The 20,481-nt window shown below is 41.4% G+C and overlaps 1 long non-coding RNA gene and 1 pseudogene across 1 annotated transcript in view; one reads left to right on the top strand and one right to left on the bottom strand.

Moving 5' to 3' along the window:
- LOC150060938 (uncharacterized) overlaps positions 1 to 20,481 on the bottom strand; it is an 85,393-nt gene that overhangs the window by 60,028 nt on the left and 4,884 nt on the right. The gene's annotated exons all lie outside the window — the stretch shown is intronic.
- LOC150060939 (small ribosomal subunit protein eS4-like) lies at positions 6,125 to 6,806 on the top strand (annotated as a pseudogene).

The following is a 20,481-nucleotide window of genomic DNA, read 5'->3' as shown; positions in this document are numbered from 1 at the left end:
AATTATAAAGGTCAGAAGACAATGAATAATATGCCATGTGTGTGATTAGTAATACTAGTTCCAAAGCAAAAAAAAAAAAAAACCTCCCTTGTCTCTGTGTAAAAACTGTGTGTGCATAGTTATTTGAAATGTCATGGGGTTACTTGATTTCAAAAGAAAAGTGAAAAACACCAAGATATTTATGTAAGACTGGAAGAAAATATTTCTGAAAGGAATATAATATTTAATTCTTTAACTAAGGGGAGAACAAGACATTTAATTCTTTATTGCCTCCTTTTGTCCTGTGGCCAGTTTATAAATAGCACAAGTCTTTGTACTATTGATACTGAATTCACAATATTTTTATTTCATCTTTTCAAAGTAAAGAACCAAATAATTTAGATACAGTAAAGATATTTTGTTTCTCTACTGCTACTGAAACTGATAAGCCATTGTAATCATAAGGTAGATAGAATTACAGTTCATCTTTTTCCATGATGAGATCATTAGAACTTTAAACTTCAAACAAGGTGCTGGTTTTAATCTGCCCTTAATACTTCAGACTTCAAAAGGAAAACATTTCTAAAATGCTTGAATGAATGTTATTCATCTATTTTTTTCCTTCTGCTTTAATTAAAACAGGAAAGTTAATTGGGAGTGAACTCATTCTAATACTCCAATCAGACAAAATAAGTAAGCCAAGCTGCTAATAGCGATGATGGAAGTGATATCTGAGGACAGCTTGGCAAATCTTACCTATGACTTAAGATGTTCAACTAAAAAAAGACACATGGAAGCCAAGCCCATATTTGCTCTTCTGGGCAATTTTTCTATGACATACTGTAGGCAATCAAAGAAGGATTTTTCCCCTCTCTACAAGGTTTTTGGGGGTTTTTTTCCCCCCCTATTGCCTAGGAAATCAGGCTCTTGATTCTTCTGATTAATGTAACAAACATGATTTAACCAGTTCTAAAAACTGAAAGGAACATTGTCTTTGCAGTTAATGACTTCAACCTAAAGGATTCATCCAGGCAATAGGAATGTCCCAATAATAGATAACTATGGTCTATGCTTTGCTAGTGAGGTGCATAAGGCTCCTGTTGCAGCCTAGCCCATAGAGTTTGAGTCCACAGAAGGGATTTAGTTTATCTATCTGAACAGTTTCTCCGGAGTCTATCAGAACTCTAAAATGTATGCAATTTTAGTTCGCTTCACATTATGTCAGATAATATAGTTTACTAGCTACACTGCACACAGCTATCGTACCTCTACAGCACTGATGGCAGGATAAGCCTTAGCTTCTTCCTGGCTAAGACTCTTAATATTTTCCTGATGCTATTTATCTCTTAATACACTCTATTTACATTTTATTCAGGGGAGAGTGTGGAGTAGGAATATTTTTAATTCGTCCTCATTCACTGAATAGTAGGCTTTTTTCATCTTATATCACTTACTTGCCACAGATTAAAATTCTCAGAGAATTCATTATTTTCATCTTTTTGAAATTAACACATAAGTCTGAGACATAGTACTCTATTCTCTCTTTCTTGTTTTTGAGAGGTTTTAACATGGCTCTAGCTCTCTGTTTATTAGGTAGCATCTTGCCAGTGAGTAAGATTGATCTTTGCCTTGGCCTCTTGGATGAAATATCCAAGCCTAATTTGCCAATTCAAAAATCAGTCTATTTTGGGTCTGTGAGTTTGGCCTAGTGGTAGAGTGCTTGCATAAAGACCCGGGTTCAATCCTCGGTACCACATACGTAGGAAAGCCAGAAGTGGTCCTTTGTCTCAAGTGGTAGAGCTGAGGGAAAAGCCCAAGGACAGTGCCCTGAGTTCAAGCCCCAGGACTGGCAAAAACAACAACAACAACAACAACAAAAGAATCAGTCTGTTTTTCTTTTTTTAACTGGTATTTCATTGACCTCTCCTAAATAAGTATCTTGAGCTTCCCTGGAAGCTTTGTTGGAAGAGGTTTCAAGAAGTCTCAAAACTAACTAGCATGAATTGATTCGTGAATTCCACCACAAGTGAGAAGAGCCAAGATATTTTTTTCCAGTCCTGGGCCTTGAACTCAGGGCCTGATCACTGTCCTTGGGCTTTCATAAGGCTAGAGCTCTACCACTTGAGCCACAGCACCACTTCTGGCTTTTTTTTTTTCAATGTATGTGGTGTCGAGGAATTGAACCTGGGTCATTGTGCATGCTAGGCAAGCATTCTACCACTAGGCCAAAATCCCAGCCCCAAGATCTTTTTTTGAACTACCCAGAATTTCCCAGACTCCCCACCTCCATTCAAGAATAATCTTATCTGAGTGAAAACTGGAGAAAACAGATCCCAGGGCCCTCTTCACAGTCCTGTCATCAATGACCATTGCTATAGTCGTACTTTATCTTCTGCTCAATTACATCAATCTGCTCATCTGTATATTCTGAGTTGAAGTAAAAAGTGAAGGTGATTTAAGTTACAAAGGTAATGAACTATATAAAGAAAAAGCTCCCATAGAAATGATAGAATTAGACATCCATTTACCCAGACAACAAACAATAGCACTAACTAAACTGGGTTCATTCCAGAAGTCTTGTTTCCCTCAGGTAAATAATGCATTTAACTGTCGTTAGACCTAGGGGATCCAGTTTCCAGGAATGCCCACCACTAGGGTGCACTTGGGTCATTAATCAACTGCTGAGCAACTTGTTTACAGAGATGAAGGTAGAAAGCTTCTGGGGCCTGGCAGAGCCAAACTGTTTAAGGCACTGAGAGGAAGTGTGCAATTTGTGGACCTTAGTTATTTTGTTTTGTTTTGTTTTGTCAGTCCTGGGCTTGAGCTCAGGGCCTGAGCACTGTCCTTGGACTTTCTCAAGGCTAGAGCTCTACCACTTGAGCCTCAGTACCACTTCCGGCTTTTTTTCTATGTATGTGGTACCAAGGAATTGAACTTGGGTCCTCATGCATGCTAGGCAAGCACTCTACCACTACGCCAAACTCCCAGCCCTGTAGACCCTTAGTTTAAAAAAAAAAAAAAAAAAAAGAGCCCTTGTTGATATTATATGTCTCTCTAATGACCCAAGCTACGCCCATTCTTGTTTGTTTTTTTGTGGGAGTAGAGGAGTTGCCAGTCCTGGGGCCTGAACTCTAGACATAGACACTGTCCCTGAGCTTTTGTGCTCAAGGCTAGCCCTTTTGTCACTTAAGCCACTTTCAACTTTTTGTGGTTAATTAGAGATAAGAGTCCCATGGACTCTCCTGCTCGGCTAGCTTTGAACTGTGACCCTCAGAACTCAGCCCCTTGAGTAGCCATGATTACAGGTGTGAACCACCAGAGCCCAGCTTAGAGTCTTGTCTTTGGTCAAAAGAAGTTTCAAGTCTACTTCAATGAAGACAAGACTTGTTCTCCAAAGTGCTCAAGAGACAGCAGCGCCTGTCTGAGCCCTCCATTCACACACAATCTTGGCTATCCCTCACACATCTTGCCAGTTTCTACCCTCAGAGCCCAAACTTCTTCCAGAGTTTCTGCCAAGTTTGCTCTTCTACATGTGATCATCCAACCTGGCAAAGAGTAGTCAAAAGCCTGGAGAGGAATAGAAGGTTTATAAAATTCCTGTTAGTCTGTTCACTAGTGAAGAAGTTACAGTGGCTTGTCTGAAAGGTCTATCCCCTCATAAGTGGTTAATTCAGACTAGGACAGAACTTGGTGACCTACAGCCCTCAAGTCAAACCCATTGAGAGCACAACTACATACAAAATGAATTTTATGTTTTTACAGGGTTGTCAAAAATAAAATCATCAAGGATTAGGGTTATGGCTCAGTGGCACAGTGCTTGCCTAGCATTCATGAGGTCCTAGATTCCACTCCTAGCACTGTAATCAATTAATCAATCAACAAAGGCAAAAATTATGTGTCAAAGGTTATATGTAGCCCACAAAAAGAAATAAGTTAATTCTCTGGTTCTTTACAGAAAAAGTTTGTTGACCTGAAGACCAGAGTACCCATATCTCATCAGTTGAGGCCTACAGAGGTCTTAAAGGTAACATTCCTGGTCTCTTATCTTTCTCTCACTCAGTATTATATGAATTCTGTGATAGTAAACTTGAAAGAAGAAACTGAGCTTAGACCAGCCCTTAGTGGAGGTATTTTCTCAGAACCATCCTCCTATAGGCTATACAAATTCTGGTTTCCTATCTGCCACATAGGCTCAAAGCAAGACACAAGGCACTTTGATCTTGAGCTTTGTCTTGACAAGTTGCTCACATAAATCCAAGCTCAAAGAAATTGTGGTAGAGCTAGATTTCAAATTCAGTCTATTTCAATAGTATATGACCTTGGTCAGGGAATGCACCTTTGTGTAACCATCTAAAGGCATTTATTTGTTCCCTGTAGACAGGCTGAAGAGCCATGCTGTAATAGAGTGTAAAATCTTAATAAGGAGATGTAAGTTTACCAAAAGATTTTCTTGCCTCAGAGACCTGAGAGTTGAAGTAACTGGACCAATAGAAAAAATTAAAAATAAATAAAAATAACAATAAGAAAAATATCAGTGAGACAATGGCTCACACCCATAACCCTATAAACACTCAAGAGACTGGGATGAAAAGATTGTTGTTCTAAGCCAACCTTAGTAGCAAAGTCCACAAGAGTCCACATCTAATTACCCAGCAAAGTGGACTAGGGGTGTGGCTTAAGTGCTGGATCACCAGCCATGAGCAAGAAAGCTGAACTAGTGCTAAGTCATTGAGTTCAAACTGGCATAAGTTCAAACTGGGGGAAAAAAAAGAAGGAAAGGGAAGGGATAAAAGTAAAAAGTATCAGTAGTTGGTAAGTGAATCAAGTCAAATATTGTAATGGAGACTGATTTCTTTAGATGATGTCATTCATAAAGGTCTCTCTGAAGTGTACTATCTTAGTTGAGACCTGAGTGACAGAAGCCAGAGGAGGAATCACAGTTTGCTGATAATAAAAAACAAGACAGGTTTAGAGGCCAGGGCCCCAAAAGAATGGGCTTGGAAGTGCTTGGGAAAGAAAGGAAGGAGGCCAGTGAATAGAGTTGCTCAAGATCAAGTCTTTCAACAAAAACATAGCAGGTAGAATGGTAAATAGAAATAGAGGGTAAATGCCTTTGATAACGTCCTCATTTATAGAGACCATGGAAGGGGCAATTACTTTACCTTGCCTCTTTGTTTTATTTTCTCTATTTAAAGAACGCATGATAGGGAATGGAGGGTGTGCTAAAAGGGTTGGCCCAGCCTTATCTCTGACCAAGTTCATTGTATGTCTTTCCCAGATTTACTGGGTTATACCTCAAACCAAATCAAACAAGTGACATTTGAAAGAGCAAAAGGGCAAGGATGTTAAAATTTTATCACTATGCCCCTCAATATCTCAGAGGTCACAAGTGTTTAAAAGCCAAGGGTGAACAGGTGGAAACAAATGAGTAATTTTTTTCTGAATTCTTTATGAAACTTACTAAACCTACCCTTTTGTAGGACTGTAATAGACAGTACTCTGACTCACCAAATGTGCCTGTCAGCATAGTGGTGTGTGTAGGTATACTAAAGAAAGGATAAACCAGGTCTCAAAATGTGTGTTGAAGTTGAATGTGGATACATACCTCTATAATCCCAGCATTCAGGAGGCTGAGACACAGGGATTGAAAGGCTAGTCTGGATTACATTGTGAGACCCTGTCCTACTCAGAGAGTGGGGAGAGTGAGACCCTGTCCTACCCAGAGAGTGGGGGGAGTGAGACCCTGTCCTACTCAGAGAGTGGGGGGAGTGAGACCCTGTCCTACGCAGAGAGTGGGGGGAGTGAGACCCTGTCCTACTCAGAGAGTGGGGGGAGAAGAAAGAAAAATATATTGACCCCGTGGCTTACACATTTGTAAGTTCGTTGCTCTCGGTGCATTTAGGAGAGACTGGCACTGGAAAACGGATTCAGAATTCTAACAGTGATTAAGAAAGAACAATGCCATTTGTTTATTGCCCTTGAGAATTATAACCACCCAACTAAAATTCATGTCTGATGAGCAGCACATACTCTTCCTAGTAGGAAAATCTAGTTAAGAACCCAAATTAAGCTCTTTCTGTTCCTGTTATAGTTATGGCTTGTGGTCCCAAGAAACATTTGACGTTCCAAAGCATTGGATGCTGGTATGTTTGCTCCTTAGTTATCCACCAGTCCCTATTGAGTGTCCTGACTGATCGAATGTCTGCTCTCATCATTTTCCTTAGAAACAAGCTGAAGTATGCCCTGACAGGAGCTGAAGTGAGGAAGCTTTGCATGCAGCGCTTCATTAAGATCAATGGCAAAACCAGGACTAATTTCACTTACCCTGCAGGTTTTATGGATGTCATAAGCATCGCCAAGACAGGAGAGAATTTCCGTCTAATCTATGACACCCAGGGTCACTTTACTGTCCATCACATTGTATCCGAAGAAGCCAAGTACAAGTTGTGCATAGTGAGAAAGGTCTTTGTGGGCACAAAGGGAATCCCTCATCTGGTGACCCATGATGCTCCCACCATTTGCTACCCTGACACCATTCAGATCAATCTAGAGACTGGCAAGATAGCTGATTTTATCAAGTTAGACACAGGCAACTTGTGTATGGTGACCAGGGGTGCTAACTTGGGAAGAATTGGTGTGATCACCAATAGAGAGAGGCATCCTGGTTCTTTTGATGTCGTTCACGTGAAAGATACCAAGGGCAACAGCTTTGCTGCTTGGCTTCCAATACTTTCATTATTGACAAAGATAACAAGCTTTGAAGGAATCCGCCTCACCAGTACTGAAGAAAGAATAAGAAGCTAACAGCCAAGCAGGGAAGTAGGTGAACAGAGAGAGGGGTAAAATAGTCTCCATATTAACATTGGGAACACAAGCTAAGGAATTCTATCTAATTAAAAATAATGTGTGATTAAAAACTAGAAGAAAAACAGGGCTGGAAGAGTGGCTTGGCCTTAGAGTACCTGCCTAGAAAGTGTAAGGCCTTGAGTTCAAACCTCAGTACCACCAAAAACAATTAAGGTCAGAAGAGTTGATGTCAATAGAGAGATTAAATGGAGTGGGATATTGATTTGGATTGAAATCAAGTTAGATCTTATTTTCATTAAGCAATAAAAAACGAACACACCCTTTGTTCACTACAGGAATGCATAATCTTAGTTGAGCAAATGATCTACTTTTTGGCCAGATAGAAGAGGCCATGCTGGAGAAATACAAATTCTTTTTCTCATTCTTTTTTCTAGGTATAAGCCACAATTTGCTAAAGGATGATGAGACTTACTTTGGGTATTTATTAAAAATGAATATTTTATCTGGGCACCTGTGTCTCACTCATGCCTGTAATCCTAGCCACTCAGGAGGCTGGGATCTGAGGATCATGGTTCTAAGCCAACCTGGAATTAACCACCAAAAAAATCAAAAGTGGAGTTGTGGCTAAAGTGGTAAAGCACCAGCCTTGAGCACAAAGCTCAGAGATAGCACCTAAGTCCTAAGTTCAAGGCCCTGCACTAACACACACACACACACCTACACACACACACACACACACACTAATATTTTTCTAGGCCCCATAGCACACATTTGAGTATTTCTGCTCATAAGCTGCAGATATAAATTGTAATTCATTTTTGGAGGACTGTAATACATACTAATGAATAAAAAACAACAACACTGCTGGGGCCAGGAGTTTGACCTATTGTTAGAATGCTTGCCTAGCATGCACAAAGATCTGGGTTGATTCCTCAGTATCACATACATAGAAAAAAAGCTCAAAGTGATGCTGCACTCAAGTGACAGAGCTGTAGCCTTGAGAGACAGTCCAAGGACAGTGCTTAGACCCTGAGTTCAAGCCCCAGGTCTGGGAAGGGGTGGGGGATAAATAAATAAATAAATAAATAAATAAATAAATAAATAAATAAATGACTGCTAGTAGTTAAGCTGTATAAACTTGAACATGTTAGCCACTATCCTTCTCCAAGCTTTGGTTTCTCTGTCTATAAAGTAGAATGAATATGGCAAAAAATACTTTATGTACATGAATGAAAATGAAACAGTGAAGCTTTTTGAAATCGATTTGGGAAGGGAGGAGAGTTTGATCAAGGTGCATTGTACGCAGATGTGGATGTGTCAAAATAAAACCCCTTTGTACAACTAATTTATGCTAATTAAAAGAGCATAAAGAAAATTAAGAGTCATAAAGACCTTGAGAAACAAAAACAAAAGCAAAGATATAATAAGTTCTATCTTATTATTGTGGAACTTTTGCAACAGCATCTAACACCTCAGTTCATGTCTATAGATTTATTTATCCTTGGTTATTACTATGACCACCATTATCATCAAGATTTTAATTGCCATTATCTGGCCTATCATATTCTTATTTTCACAAAGATTTGATTTTCATGTGCATGTGTTTTGGTACTGGAGCTTGAACTCAGGACCTAGGCCTGTCCCTTAGCATTTTTGTTCAAGGCTGGTGCTTTACCACTTGAGCTGCCCATCCACTTCTAGCCTTTTGGTGATTAGAGATAAGAATATCATGGACTTGGGGGCCTAGAGTTTTGCCTAGTGGTAGAGTGCTCACCTCGCATGCACAAAGACCCGAGTTCGATTCCTTGGTACCGCGTACATAGAAAAAAAGGTGGAAGTGGTGCTGCAGCTCAAGTGGGAGAGTGCTAGCCTTGAGGAAAAGCCCAAGGACAGTGCTCAGGCCCTGCGTTCAAGCCCCAGGACTGGCAAAAAAAAAAAAGAAAGAAAGAAAGAAGAAGAAGAATATCATGGATTTGTTTGCCTGTTCTGGCTTAGAACCAGGAGCTTCATATCTCAGCCTCCTACAAAGCTAGGGTTAGAAGAATGAGCCACCAGTGCCAGGCTATTAGACTTAATTTTTTAAACTAACCTCAAGTTAGTTGGTTAACAATATTAAGAGAATCCATACCTGGACAGAGCATTAGTATTATTTCCCAGATTGCTTTTTATTGATAACATTTCAGTATTTTTGCTTCCAAAGGATTGAAAATCATACAACAGGATGATTTTGAAACAAAATTTCTACTTAGGCAGGCTTCTAATGGTATAACAATGTTTGGCTTAAAGCTTACCTTTGATCTCAGATTTGGGCACCATTTTGACCTGTCTTGAAAGTTGGATTTGCGTCCTATCTACAGGCTGAAAGTTATCTGCTGAAAGTTAACAGCAACATACCAACTGATTCAAAGTCATCCTCCAAAGGTTTCAATTATGAATTTCCCCATACTTACACCTTCCTTGTGAAAATGAGAAGTAATTGAGTCCTTTCACTGTCTGAATGACAGTAATTCTCACTAAATGCAGAGGGAACTAGAAAGTATCATCCTAGTGATACACTTGGACATAGACCATGACAAGGCCACCTGCCCTACTTTGTTGGAATTCGTGACTTAGAAAAGCATCATTCCGACTATTTTCTCATCTGACTTCTTCAACGTTGGCCATGCACATGGAGAATTATACCAGCTAAAAGAGGAAGAGGTTAAATGGAATGAATTTCCCAAGTCAGGCTGAGTAGGCAGTAAAGCCATACAAGGAACTTTTCACTGTTGCATTCTAAATACTTCAGCTCTTGTTTTCCCCAAACATTATCATTAAAAATGAATTGAGCCTGGGCCAAGAGTTTGGCTTAGTGGTGGAGTGCTTTCCTAGCATGCACGAAGACCCGGGTTCAATTCCTCTGGACCACATACACAGGAAAAAGCCAGAAGTGGTGCTGTGGCTCAAGTGGTAGAGCTCTAGCCTTGAGAAAGCCCAAGGGCAGTGCCCAGCCCCTGAATTCATGCCCCAGGACTGGCAAAAAAAATTAATTGAGCCACATAATGGCAGCTCATATCTATAATCTTAACTTCTTTGCAGGCTGAGATCTAAGGAAATTTGAGGCCAGTCTAGGGAGACAAACTAGAGGCTCTTTTATCTACAGTTACCAGGAAAAAATAAACAGACATGGAGGTGTGGTTCAAATAGTAGAACATTAGCCTTGAATGAAAAAGCCAAGAAATAGTGCCTGGTCCTGACTTTAAGCCCCAGTACTGGCACACACATGCACACATACACACATACACACACACACACACACACACACACACACACACACACACACACCATTTTCACAAAACAGAAAGGAAAGCCTGGGGCCAGGAGTTTGGCCTAGTGATAGAGTGCTTGCTTAGCATGCACGAAGACCCGGGTTCGATTCCTCGGTACCACATACATAGAAAAAAAGCCAGAAATAGTGCTGAAGCTCAAGTGGTAGAGCTCTAGCCTTGAGAAAGTCCAAGGACAGTGCTCAGGCCCTGAGCTCAAGCCCAGGACTGGCAAAAAAGAAAAAAAAGGAAAGCCTAACAAGGTGAAAAGCAAATTGTACACTAGAAGTAGCCAGAGTGTAGCTACTCTGGGTTCCTTTATGCTAATCTGCTTCCGAGCGGACTTTGTCCCTCTCTCACCTTCCCACACCCAATAACTGGGATCCTTCACTTGGCTGTTGGTCATCAATTAGGGAATAGCAACTGGCAGGTATGGTCTTAGGAGGCTGTAGGGGACCAGTCCCATCACTTTTTGGCTCCACCCCATTCCACCTTAGTGCAGTTCCTGTTAAACATAGCCCAGCTCTCAACTAACAAGGCTCTGAACTATTTTTCAGCTGTGTTCTAGGGCTCAGATCAGTAAGTTGAACTACATTTATCTCTAGCTTTTGTTTTTGTTCTGTTTTAAAGTCGTAACTGTAAGGAGAATGGAAGAGGAATAGGACAGACAGGCGAGGACTGTTTATTAAGGAACATCGAGGGCACAGACCTTCCCTCGGGATTGGAGGTTGTGCTAGGGACTGGATTTGAGGGTAGGTTTACATAGGGCTTACTAAGGAAGCAAAAGTTAGAAAATGGGTTCTGGTCTGTTGGGGGCCTAGGGTGATGTTTTTGGTCAGGCCCACCGTGGAATGTTGCACCTGTTTTGAGGGGCTTTTATCATCTGGGAACCAAGGGTGGTTTCAGCCCAGATAGGAATAGCCTGCCAATACACAGGTATGTGGTCAAGCTTGTCCGTGTGTCTTGCTTGACCCTGGGGAATAAGGCAGGACTCAATCCTTCATATTCCATCTTTAGATACATAAAAGGATTGAGCCTAGAGGGAAGAGGCAGATCCTTCAGTAACTTCTGTTGTTGGTTCCTCTCATTCCAGACGTTGATGTCTAGATTTTATACTTTCTGGAAAATATAGTGACAGGGAGGTAACAGAAAATGGGTCGGGAAGGCCTAGGACAATAGTAGTAAATATATGGTTCACTTTTATGCAAATGTGCATTTGTTTAATCAATATTTAGACCAACATAAAGAATACTGAGGGCAGGTGTGGGGATATCTATCTGAAATTCTAACACTCAAGGGGCTAAAGATAAAGTTCAAGGCTGAGACAAAATGACCTGGTCTCAAAAAATAAACAAAAATCAAAAAAGAAAGAAAGAAAAGAAGGAAGGAGAGAAAGAAGACAATAAGAAAGAAAGAAGGAAGGAAGGAAAGGAAAGGGAAAGGAAAGAGAGGAGAAGAGAGAAGAAAAAGGAAGAAGAAAGATCTTTGCTGCCCTAAAGTCAGGAAGATTTTCTTCAAAGGTAGATATAGACTCTCTATGCAATCAAGGGAGACAAATGAGAAGCTCATGCATTATAAATATAGTCACTGCACACAACTGGGAAGCTCTACAAAGTCAGGTATCACCACAGACCTATCAACAATAAATAGAGCCAGATGCCCGTGGCTTTGAACTGTGATCCTCACATTTCTGCCTCCTGAGTGGCTAGGATTACAAGCATTATCCACCCACCAACACCTATCAATACAGTAGTGGCATTTTTTATTTGGAGAATTTTTGGCACAGGCCAGGAATGGTGGCTCATGCCTGCTTAATCCTAGCTACTTAGGAGACTGAGATCTAGGATGGAGGTTCTAAGCCACCCCGGGCACTAAAGTCCATGAAACTCATTTCCAATTAACCACTAGAAAACTGGAAGTGACACTGTGGCTCAAGAGGCAGGGTGGTAGCCTTTAGATGAAGAGCTCAGGAACAATGCCCAGGCCCAGATTTCAAGTCTATGACCAACAACAACAACAACAAAAAAAAAGGATTTTGGACACAGTTCAAATGCTGCAGTAAAGAATTAACTAAATAATTAGAAATAAAGTCTTCCAAAGAAGAATTACCCAGGTTGTCATTTAATAAATATCTAATTGCCTATCAAGAAAAGAAAAGGAATTTTTACAAAAAGAGGTCAACATCAAGACACTCAAACTCAGGGAGATAACTATAATATTTATAATTAATATTTCTTATATTGAAATGCTGTGAAGTGCTTTGAGTACTCATCCTTAATCTATAGCCTAGCCTTGTAGATATTATTATTATTAGCATCGCCCTTGAAACACAGTGATGAAATAACTTGCTCACCTTCAGCATTTCAGTATAGGGCAGTATCTTTCACTGAGTTAAGTCCTAATCCTTAGGCTGGGCTCTTAAACAGCAGGGCTGAAATTGAGATAGAGCTTGGGTGACTCCAGAGCCTGAATTTAATACTCTGTCATTTCATCTAGAAATATTGTGGAAATAAGTAGCAGTAGGTGCAAAGTCCCATGGGAGCACTAAGAATAAATGTGTGGGCATGGCAGGGGTGGAAGACAGAGAGGGTGGGGTCAGACCTTGGAGGAAAGCAAGGAGATGAATATATGGAAAGGGGGAGCAGAAACACCATTGATTGTGCAAGGCCTGTACAACCAGCTCAGATGTTTAGATGTTAATCTTGTAGATGTGTACAATACCAGAGGATATATGGAGGTAAATAGTATGATTGATCATTGTCTTGTTCTGGAGAAATGTGAGTTAGAGATTGGGGAGAGGAAAGCAAGTTTAACAGAGGCAGTTCCTAGGGAGATGAAGAAGAGGAACCAAATAACAAGTCTGTGAGCCTCACTGACGCTAAGCTGGGGGTAGAATAAGCAAGCCCAAGGAGATGAGTGCAAGGAGCACAAAGGAGCCAATATATAAAACTGATCACTGATGAAAATATACTGATTGAACTTCAAGGGTGTCTTTCTTTACAGAGACAGAATGAACCTAAACTAAGGGCTTACCCTGATTTGCACCAGATTGTGATATTACTTCATCCAATGCTCACAACTCTGCCAGCCCAGCATCATTATCCTCCTTTGCTAGCAAGGACAGGAGATTCCCCAGATTTAATTAAGCTACCTGGCAGGCACATCTGGTAGGTGACAAAGCTGGGGTGCAAGCCCTGGGCTTGTGGCATTCCATTCCTGCTCTTGCCACTCTGGCATGGAACTTTATTTTGGTGAGAAAGGGTAGATTACATTCTCTTCTCCCATGAAGTCCGGATTCAAACTCAAAAAAAAAAAAATGTGCTTTGAGTCACCTTTTGATCTACTGCTCTCCTTTATTCCCCTGGCACTGCGTTTGCAATGTGGGCCTCAGCAAATTCATTCCTCAAAGCAATGGGTAAGAGGTGAGATCTTTAAGAGGTGACTAGGTCATGAGAGCTGGTCCAAGATGTGTGGTAGCCATAATTATCAGGAAAGTGAGTTTGTTGTAAAAGTAAGTGCTACCAGGCATGGTGGTAGATGCCTGTAGTTCCAGCATTCAGGAGTTACAATAAGGGAGGACAAGAGATTGAGGACAGCCTGTGCTACATAGGGAGACCCTATCTCAACCTCCTCTCCCCACACCCAGTTCTTTCTCTCTCTCATATAGTCTCTCTCCAAATGTAACCATTCAATCATTGACCCCCCTAATAAAAAAGCAAATAAACAAGTATTGTTTATGAATTACTTGCCCATTGTATTCTCTGATAGCAGTGCAAAACAGATGGAAACACTAGATATCCTGGGCTGCCAATGTCTGGGACTCTAATCTGCAAGACAACACTGGATGCTTCTTCCTCTCCATTTCCAAGTCATTTCTGGGCCAAACACACGCTGCTGAATCTGTCTGGGGCCAGGTAGATGTACCACTGCACTCTGCTGCTTCTCTGATCAAGCATGTTGAGAAGAAACTCTGAGATCCCCCGAGGCACTTGCTTCTCTTTGCTTTGTTTCTTCCCTTCATCCTCTGAGCATTGGGTCACAGTGTCTGTTCTCATTCCTGTGGAGGCCTAAAGCACACTCCAAACATGAGCCTGATGTGGTTCACTCAATCTAGCCCTTTTCTATCTACTTTTGCTTATCTGCTGTTCTTCATTCAGGCCAAAGTGGTTTCAACCTCAGGGCCTGTACATGGTAGTTCTCTGCCATTAAGAATCACTCCTCTATAACCTACCCTCTGATGTTTCCACAATTACTTTCTCAGAGAGAGCTTCCCAGGCAGCTTTATCACCTTGTTTTATACCACTGACCTCTCACCCAGCACACACACACACACACACACACACACACACACACACACACACACACACACACACGGACACTTTTTAGAGAAAACCAATCATTTTGGTTTGCCCAAACGGGTCCTGGGATGACTTTTAGTGCTAAAAGCAGAGATATCCCAGGCAAAAACCAATGAATTGTTCACCTCATCTCTCTCCCACCAGAATACAAGCTTTATGGTGGAAAAGGAGACTTCAGCACCCGACAGTGCCTGGCACCGAGCAGAAGCTCAATAAATACATATTAAATGAATGCATGACTTGTTTCTTGCGTCAAGTGATATCAAGTGCCTAGCATTCCAGTTCTTCCAGACTGCTACTTGCTAATCACCCCCCTCTACTTTCTACTTCCTCTCTTGAGCTACTGCACTAGGAGTCCCAGCCTCTCCATTCTGGCATAAACTTCTCCAAAAATATTCCCTTCACGTGATGAGCCTTTCTTCTACCTGAACCAGTCTCTTTGACATATTTTGTTTTCAGGGAACAAGTCTTTAACTCCAGGCCTCTTGCTTACAAGCACTCTACCACTTGAGCCAGACCTCCAGACCTTTTGGGTTTAGTTATGGTGTCAGTAAGGGCCTTACAGTTTTCACTCTGCTTCCCATGAAGCTGGGATTATAGGGTTTAGCCACCATGGCCAGCCTCCTTTGTTTTGTTTTTGATATCGGAAAAAAAAAAAAAAGTGGAAGATGATGGCCAGGATCCTACCAAAATTCCCTGGGAAGCCAAGCACTTGTAGCTCACACCTGTAATACTAGCTACTCAAGGAGGCTGAGTTCTGAGGATTGTGGTTCAAAGCCCCTGGGCAGAAAAATCTGTGAGACTCTTATCTCCAATAAACTACTCAGAAAATCCAGAAGTGGTGTCGTGGCTCAAGTGGTAGTGTGCTAGCTTTGAGCAAAAAGAGACTCCTGACAGCACCCAGACCCCTAAATTCAAGTACCAGGATCTAAAATAATAAAGAAAATAAATAAATAAAAATAGGGACTGGGGGGCCAGGAGTTTGGCCTAGTGGTAGAGTGCTTGCCTAGCATGCATGAAGACCTGGGTTCCATTCCTTGGAACCACATACTTAGAAAAAGCCAGAAATGGTGCTGAGGCTCAAGTGGTAGAGTTCTAGCCTTGAGAAAAATCCAAGGACAGTGCTCAGGCCCTGAGCTTAAGCCCAGCACTGACAAAAAAATATATATATAGGGACTGGGAGTTTGGCCTAATGGTAGAGTGCTTGCCTAGCATGTGCAAAGACCCCGGTTAGATTCCTTGGTACCACATCCATAGAAAAAAAGCTGGAAGTGGTGCTATGGCTCTAGTGATAGAGCACTAGCCTTGAGAAAGCTCAAGGTCAGTGCTCAGGCCCTGAGTTCAAGCCTCAGGACTGACAAAACAAAACAAAAAAAACCCTGGGGCATTGTCTTAAAATGTAACATTGGTATTTTGCAAAGGTTCCTTAGGTGATTCCAACAATAAACACAGAGTCACTTTAACTGAAAATCACTGGTTTAAGTCCCAGGGTACTTCACTGCCCAGTTCAAATTCTTTGATGGCATGGCTGCTAGAAAGGCTTGACCTATCCTCAGTGTCTTCTGTTTGGAATTCTAGAAAGCTTATGATTAGTCTACACCTCCAGGCATAGCTATATGTGACCAAAATATGAGAGTTCATTCATGTATCTGATCAAGAACCCCTCTCTGATGTAAAAAACAGGCAATCTCCATCTTTCCCCTGGAAGTAACTCGATATTACCTCCCCTTTCCCTTCCTTCCACTCTTCCTTCCTTCCTTCCTTCCTTCCTTCCTTTCTTCCTTCCTTCCATCCTTCCTTCTCTCTTTCCTTCCTTCTTTTCCTTTCTTCCTCCCTCCCTCCCTCCCTTTTTCTTTTTGTGACAGTCCTGGGCCTTAAATTCAAGGCCTTTCCCTCTTGCTTGGCTTTTTCATTCAAGACTGGTACACTACCACTTGGCTTTTTGACAGTTAACTGAAGAATCTCTAAGACTCTTCTGCCTAAAATGATTTTTCCAACCTGGATCCTTAGCTCTCAGCCTCCTGTGTAGCCAGGAGTATGAATACAGACAGGAGCCATCAGCTCCCCGGCCGTTCCTCCTCTTTACTGCAGACACTGCCCCATTGTCACAGTCCTGCACATTGTGCCTCCCTGCTTGTGCTGCGAGTTCATGGCACTTGTCATCATAGCACAGTGGTGAACAAGTTCCAGAAGACTAGAGACAAAGCAAAACCCCTGAGCTGTCATTCCTACATTTATAAACAACTTACTACACAGGATTTTCAGGGGTTATATGTAATAAGGTCAGCAAAAATTCTCAGCCCATGGTACATTCAGCCATGGACTTTTCTCAGCAAAAGAGAATGAATGCCTTTCTTGTGGGCCCTCTAGCTAGCCAGCTTGATTGTGTTATTAGGAACATCCTATGGAGAGGGTCCTCAGCTGGCTTCTTCCATTCTGGACTGCGATGGTAAGGGTCAGGGCAACATTTTATAAACAATTTAGAAAACCATTTAGTGCTGCCGGCACTGGTAAAAGTCATGAGCCAAAAGGAGAAATGTGTTATGCTAATTGCTGATCAAGTTGCCCTAAAAAAAAAAATAATACAGATATGGGTGGACATATCAAGTTCTATGGGATCCTGGACAGGAAGGTGAGGAGTATAGGATGGTGGCTGTTAAGTAAAACTATGAGAAACAAAAAGAGTGAGACAGCCATGGAGAGGTCCAGATTCAAATCTTAGGAATACTGTGAAGTCAGTACAATTTAACCTTTCTAGATCTCAACTTCCTCCACTACAAAGTGAATGGGTTTAGCTGGACGTGGCGGCTCACCCGGTAATCCTAGCTACTCAGGAGGCTGAGATCTGAGGATGGCAATTCAAAGGCAGCCCAGCTAGTAAAGGCCATGAGACTCTTATCTCCAATTAATCACCAGAAAATGGGAAATGGGGCTGTAGCTCAAGGGGTAGGGCTGTAGTCTTGAGCTGAAGAGCTCAGGGACAATGCCCAGGCCCTGAGTTCAAGCCCCATGATCAACAAAAAAAAAGTGAATAAGATTAAAACTGTGACAAGTTCCCAGTCCAGGGGTCAGGAGTTTGGTCTAGTGATAGAGTGCTTGCCTAGCATGCATGAAGCCCTGGGTTCAATTCCTGGGTACCACATACACAGAAAAAGCCAGAAATGGTGCTGTGGCTCAAGTGCTAGAGCACCAACCTTGAGAAAGCTCAAGAAGAGTACCCAGGCACTGAGTTCAAATCCCAGGACGGGCAAAAAAGAAAAGAAAAATTTCCAAGTATAGTTCGTTCACTTCTATTTGTCTTGTAACCTTCTACTCTCTATCATTTGTTTTGGGTGTCAATTCCTTCCTGGAAACTATACCTTCAGATATCATATACTGAGCTCATTAGCACCCTCCTTCCTCTACCCTACTTATAGGTTCAGAAGCATCAAACTATTACTCACACTTCAATCTGCTTGTCCAAGATTTGCCTCCCATTAGAGCCGAGGCAGGGCTGTCTAGGAGTTGGAACTAACACTAGGGCCATAACTACAGTTCAGGGTAATAAAAAAAAAAATACCGAGATGCTTTCTACCGTGCCAAATTAGAATTCTCAGTGGAGTTTTTTTTGCCATGAGCTGTGTGGTAATTGGTGATGAGAGTCCACACTATTATGGACACGCTCCTCTAGTTGCATTAAGGATTAAATTGATTTTACAGATAGAGCTGGGAATTTAACCACCATTAGTATCACAGTCTGTGGGAAAATATGTTCTGTGTTCCAAAACAATTGACCTTTTGGAGTCAATCCAGTTCCTAAATGGGGGACAGCTTGTACAATATTATGTTACATTTTGGAGCTTCATTTGTATATTTTAGGATTAAACACTTGTTAACACTGGAAGAAACTTTGGAGATCATTAATTAATGGAAATTTTTTTGGTAGGTAATGAAATCAAGGCTCAGAAAGGCAGCTTGGTGGGCATTTCCCTAGATAGTCACAAAAGTTAGGACTGTGCTCATTCACAGTATTTCATACATTCTTAATTGGTCCAATATATGTTTCATTATAGAGATTTAGTCACTATAAGATTTCCTTAAGCTGAGAGCCAGTGGCTTACACCTGTAATCCTACCTACTCAGGAGGCTGAAATCTGAGGATCACAGTTCAAAGTCAGCTCAGGCACTAAAATCCATGAGATTTTTGTGTGTGGGGGGCGGTGATGTGGCTTGAATTAGACTTGGGCACTGTCCCTGAGCTCTTCAGCTCAGGGCTACCGCCCTACCCTTGAGCCAATCCCCACTTCCTGTTTTCTGGAGGTTAATTGGAGATAAGAGTCTCAGGTCCGTTACTCAGGCTGGCTTTGAACCTTGATCCTCAGATCTCAGCCTCCTAAGTAGCTAGGAGTACATGTTATGAGCCACCGCACCTGCGCAGCCTGCGCCTGCTGTGTCTGCTGCGCCTGCGCTCGGCTGAAAAATCTATGAAACTCTATCTCCAGTTAACCAATAGAAAACCAGAACTGGTGCTGTGGCTCAAGTAGGGCTCTACCCTTAAGCTGAAGAGCTCAGGGACAAATCTATGCCCAGAGTTCAAGCACCACAACTAACAAAAAAAAAAAATTGCTTAAATAGCAAATACCACAAGACATTTCAAACATAAACTTATTTAGAATAGACTGGTCCTAGTTTAAATCAAGATGTCAATAGTAATTCATAATATCCTATGTAATCAGTATTTTCTACATAAAATGATCTATTGGTGATGGGTATATAACCCCAATGAATATTTTTCACAGACATACATGGTTTTAGTTTGAGGTACTCTAACCCATTAATTTTAATTTATTCTTGGAGATGTACTTTTTTTGTAGCTGTTTTAGAAAACTCAGTGTTTTCTTTCTTTGTCTCAGTTACTAAAGTAAGTTGAAATGGGGACTTATGAAACCTTGCAGAGATAACTCCCCAACTGAAAAGATAATCAAGTAGAAGCTGGATCTTCTGGGAAAAAGAAAAAGAACAACTGTACTGTAGCTAGAAGCAAAACTATTTTATCTGCACAAACTTCACATCCTGTATACTTTTCCTTAAAAGCAAACAATTAGCTACTTAGTGGCTGGTTGTTTCCTGGGAAGTCCTCCAAAAGAATAGGGAGGGAGAACACTGAAGGAGAAACATTTCACCATAAGTAAATTAAATGATTTTTTATTGTACCATACTAGCACTGACTTAAATACCTAACTGGCTTTGTAATCTCATTACAATGTAAAAGAAAAGGTCTCAGATCAACACTTTAGTCATTAAATAATGTCCATTTGTGGTAGTTCATCCAACTTCAGTTGCCTTAAGAGTTAATAGCTCTAGGGCTAGGAGTTTTGCCTAGTGGTAGAGTGCTTGCCTAGCATGCACAAAGACTGGAGTTCAATTCCTCAGTACCACATACATAGAAAAAAGACAGAAGTGGTACTGTGACTCAAGTGGTAGAGCTCTAGCCTTGAGAAAACCCAAGGATAGTATTCATGCCCTGAGCCCAAGCCCAGGACTGGCAAAAAAAAAGAGTTAATAGCTCTATATAGTTAACTTGTCCAATCACTAGGCATTTGAATGGCAACCACTGTGTTATGAAGGATATACTAAAGTTTTAAAATAAAACATTTCACTGAATCCAGGTGCAATGGCTTATGCCTGTAATCATAGCTACTCAGGAAGTTGAGATCTGAGGATGGTGGTTCAAAGCCAGCCCGGGCACTAAATAACGAGAGATTCTTATCACCAATTAATATCTAGAAAAGGGGAAGTGCGGTTGTGGCTCTAGGGGTAGGGCAGTAGCCTTGAACTAAAGAGCTCAGGGACAAGGCCCAGGCCCAGAGCTCAAGCCCTATGGACCACCACTCCCCCCCAAAAAATGCTCCACCTCTGTTCTGTGTGTGTGTGCGTGTGTGTGTGTGTGTGTGTGTGTGTGTGTGTGTGTGTGTGTGTATTGGAAGAGAGATCTTTTTACTCAAGGCAAGCAAAGAGGTATTTGGTTATATATGCTTTAAATTTTAGAGGCT

Source organism: Megascapheus bottae, chromosome 7 (genome assembly GCF_031878675.1).
Source record: "Megascapheus bottae isolate mThoBot1 chromosome 7, mThoBot2.hap1, whole genome shotgun sequence".
NCBI lineage: Eukaryota > Metazoa > Chordata > Mammalia > Rodentia > Geomyidae > Megascapheus > Megascapheus bottae.
The sequence above is the reverse complement of the archived record's forward strand: the minus strand, read 5'-3'. Positions and strand labels throughout refer to the sequence as shown.